The sequence below is a fragment of the Cygnus olor genome, chromosome 4 (genome assembly GCF_009769625.2).
Source record: "Cygnus olor isolate bCygOlo1 chromosome 4, bCygOlo1.pri.v2, whole genome shotgun sequence".
In the NCBI taxonomy this organism is placed as follows: domain Eukaryota; kingdom Metazoa; phylum Chordata; class Aves; order Anseriformes; family Anatidae; genus Cygnus; species Cygnus olor.
In genome coordinates this window covers 55,304,057-55,307,596 of record NC_049172.1, presented here as the reverse complement: position 1 = coordinate 55,307,596, position 3,540 = coordinate 55,304,057, and the positions used below count along the sequence as shown (strand labels likewise).

The 3,540-nt window shown below is 40.5% G+C and overlaps 1 long non-coding RNA gene across 1 annotated transcript in view; it reads left to right on the top strand.

Moving 5' to 3' along the window:
* The window catches only part of LOC121069836, a 35,316-nt gene that overhangs the window by 2,826 nt on the left and 28,950 nt on the right, over nt 1-3,540 (top strand). The gene's annotated exons all lie outside the window — the stretch shown is intronic.

Here is a 3,540-nt window from a genome sequence, read left to right as displayed (position 1 = left end):
GTAGCATAAGGTATTTTCAAATTAAAGCACTTATCTGTGGATGATGTACTTGCTACTTCTGAATTACACTTTTATACTCCAATTATTAAACAGTGTTGCTTCTGTTTCTCCCCTTGGTCTTTTACCATTGGAAGAAGCATAATATGAAGATTAATAAATCATGTTTTTATTTTCTCTACCTTCTTATCAAGGTATGCAGTAGCATAAATGTTTGAATTCATCATCACAGAAGTACGAATTGATTATATCATCCTAGAGAGATCATTTTTAGTTCACATAATGTCAAGGAGTATAATTTGTAAAGAAATAAACATTTCAGCACTGTGACACAACAAACATGATTTGGCATTAGTGAAAAAATGCTGAGAATCTTTTAAACAACTGCCACATGATTTAACTTAAACGTATTTTGCATTCAATTTTTAAAATTATTGGATCAATTCTCATTTATACCAAGCACTAGTTTAAATAAGAAGTAGCCTAACAGATAATCTTCTTTTCAATTAACCTGAAAAGGATTGTTAATTAATAGTGATAGATGGACATATCAGTCTGGTGTAATAAAGGTGCATTAGCTTACACGAAAAGTACTGCATTTGTCTTTCTATTGAACTAAGGTATCAAGGGAGAAAAAGTCAAAATTAAAATTCACCATTGATACTCAATGAAGTGCAAAGCTTGAGGAAGTTAATGTGTGGAGACTTAAGTTACTATTGTACTTCAACAATGTAGTTTCTAGGACTGTGAGTACTGGTGGCAATCCCCTCACTAGAGCTATTTAAGAGATGCATAGACTTGGACAGAAGAGAAATGGTTTAGTGATGGGACTCACTAGGTCATGTTTGAAGATCTTAAAGGTCTTCTCCAACCTAGATGACTATGCTTCCATGATTTTCTACTTCTTAGAAACAGTATACCAATAAGGTCATGGCATATGTATATACATGAACTTTAATTAATTTGGCAGCACTGGACAGACACAAATTATTTCCATGTTTAGAGCATTTCTTTGTTCTCAGCCTACAGCAGCTATCACTCACATCTCAGATATGATTAAGCGGAAGAAGCTTCCAGAATGACAAAATCAATGGGCCATCACTTGATACATGGGTATTTATGGGAAATGTTTGAAAATGACTTAATTATCTGACATTGATCAGAGACATCATAAACATAGTGAATTTCCAAAGAACCAGCACTGTTTCTGATTGGCCCCTCCTCTAAGCAAGATTTTCATAAATACTGGAGTTGTAGCCTTTTCTAAAAAACAAACAAACAAAAAACAAGCTGAATGGTAACAGACGTCTGACAATACTACGGTCCATCTCTGCAGTCAGTGGAAAACAAATTTTTAAGCATGAGGTAGTCTAAAAGGAAATAATTAGCCAGTTTATTAGAAGTAGGTTGTTCTATTGGTAGCAATAGACAAACATGGACTCCCAAGTAACCTAAAAACATTTCTCTCAGTTTCCTCTCACACAATTAATTTAATTTTGAACAGATTTGTCATAAACAAGTAGTCAGTTTAAGAGAAGAATTAATAGTGAGATATGTAGAATGTGTTAAAAATAAACTCCCCACTGTAACTTCCAAACAACATTTTAAGGGAAAGATACATTTTCAAAATGTAGGGAACCTTTGGAACTGGTGAACAGTAACTGTATTATATTTATACAGCTTCATTTTACAAATCACAGATTTTCTACTTACTTTATTTGCATGGTGCAGTTCAGGTGGGGCAGGGAGGAATGCAGGGAGGATCCTCTCCTCCCTTTCTCCACTTCTCTTCCTCTCCTTTGGGAACTTTGCCTCTTACAATGTATAACTTCAGCAAGGATTTTTACAACTTATAATTTTAGCGAAGACCACATGCAGCTCGTCTGCCCCAAGGGTCCTGGCTGAGAGGTGAGCAAAGAGCGAGGCTTCCCTCACCGCATGAGTGTCACTTGGACAGCGCAGCAACCCTGACCTCACCTCCCCAGGCTAGGGGAGCAGCACTTCTAGGGCTGCTGGCACTGAGGCACTGTGGGAGGAGCTGATGGTAACAGCAGAAGCTTCAAACAGCTCACTGGGGGTGGCATTGCCGCCATTTTAGCAAGGCATGGGCGCTGCCATGGCAACGGCAACCGCACCCACACCCTTAGCAAAAGCCTCAGGTGTCCCTGACCCACTAGGCCCAGGGAGGAGGAGTAGAGTGCCCTATTAAAGCTACCATAGAGGGTGCTAGTGAGCCTGTTGATTTGCCATGGGTGCGCCCCAGCAGAAGGCTATTGTCAAGAAAAGTGTGGAGACCCAGCCAGAGGCTCCACACAAACATACAAGGAGGGCCGTTACCAAGAAAAATGTGGAGACCCAGACAGAGGTCCTACGCAAACATGTGAGTGTGCAAGTCTCTGGCTGCAGCAAGTGCCAGAGCCTGGCCCTTGCAGTGCAGCACAGACAACACCTGTGTCAGATGCAACCAGGTGAACGATTTACTCAGCCTAGTGGCTGACCTGAAGGACATATATCAAGCCAGTCCCTACCAGCCCTGAGGCTTAGGCAGTCACTGGAGGCTTCGGGGAGACCTCCTTGCGGCCTTCCAGTACTTGAAGGGAATGTATAAACAGGAGGGGGAATGCCTGTTTACATGTGTTGATAGTGACAGGATGAGGGGGAATGGTTTTAAACTAAGACAGGTTTAGGTTAGATATTAGGAGAAAGTTTTTCACTCAGAGGGTTGGTGAGGCACTGGAACAAGCTGTCCAGAGAGGTTGTGGATGCCTTATCTCTGGAGGCATCCAAAGCCAGGCTGGATGTGGCTCTGGGCAGCCTGCTCTAGTGGTTGGCAACCCTGCCCAGGGCAGGGCGATTGAAACTAGGTGATCTTTAAGGTCCTTTTCAACACAGGCCATTCTATGATTTTAACAACTTAGTCCCAAGCAGTTACTCAGTTTAAATCGTCATGACCACGCCTTATATTCCATTCTGTTTCAGGACATTCCACTCTGAGATGGTCCTTTATCCATGCAAAAATAATAACCCCCAGCCACACAGTCATCATAATTTAATTTCTTACTTGATTTATAGACTTTTTAAATTAATTTCTCTAAAATTCTTGGAAATAGTGTATCTAAAGCGGGGTAAAACAAGAACCGGATGTAAGAATTCAGCAAGGATCTTTCCCAAGATTATTTAATTTAATATAGAGGGTGTCATTTGCTATAAAGAAAGAGGTGTGCACAGGAGGTCGTGTGCAGGTTTGGGGAAGAGCTTACAAGGAAAAATCATTTCTGGACTAGCCAAATATAGCAGAAGATTCATGAGGAAACTATGGGCAACAGGTACAGTGATGGAGGAAAGAAAAAAGAAGCAGGATATAATTTTGAGAAGGAATATAGAAAGATTTGATTTTAAAATTGAATCAGCATTAGTTATCTGAACAAATAGTCAGAGTACTCTACCTACTGGGAAGTGCCACTGGCAGAAACTAAGGCAACAGATACATGGGTAGTGAGGGAGAAAAGAATTTCCTGGCAAGATTAAACCTACCTGCACCTT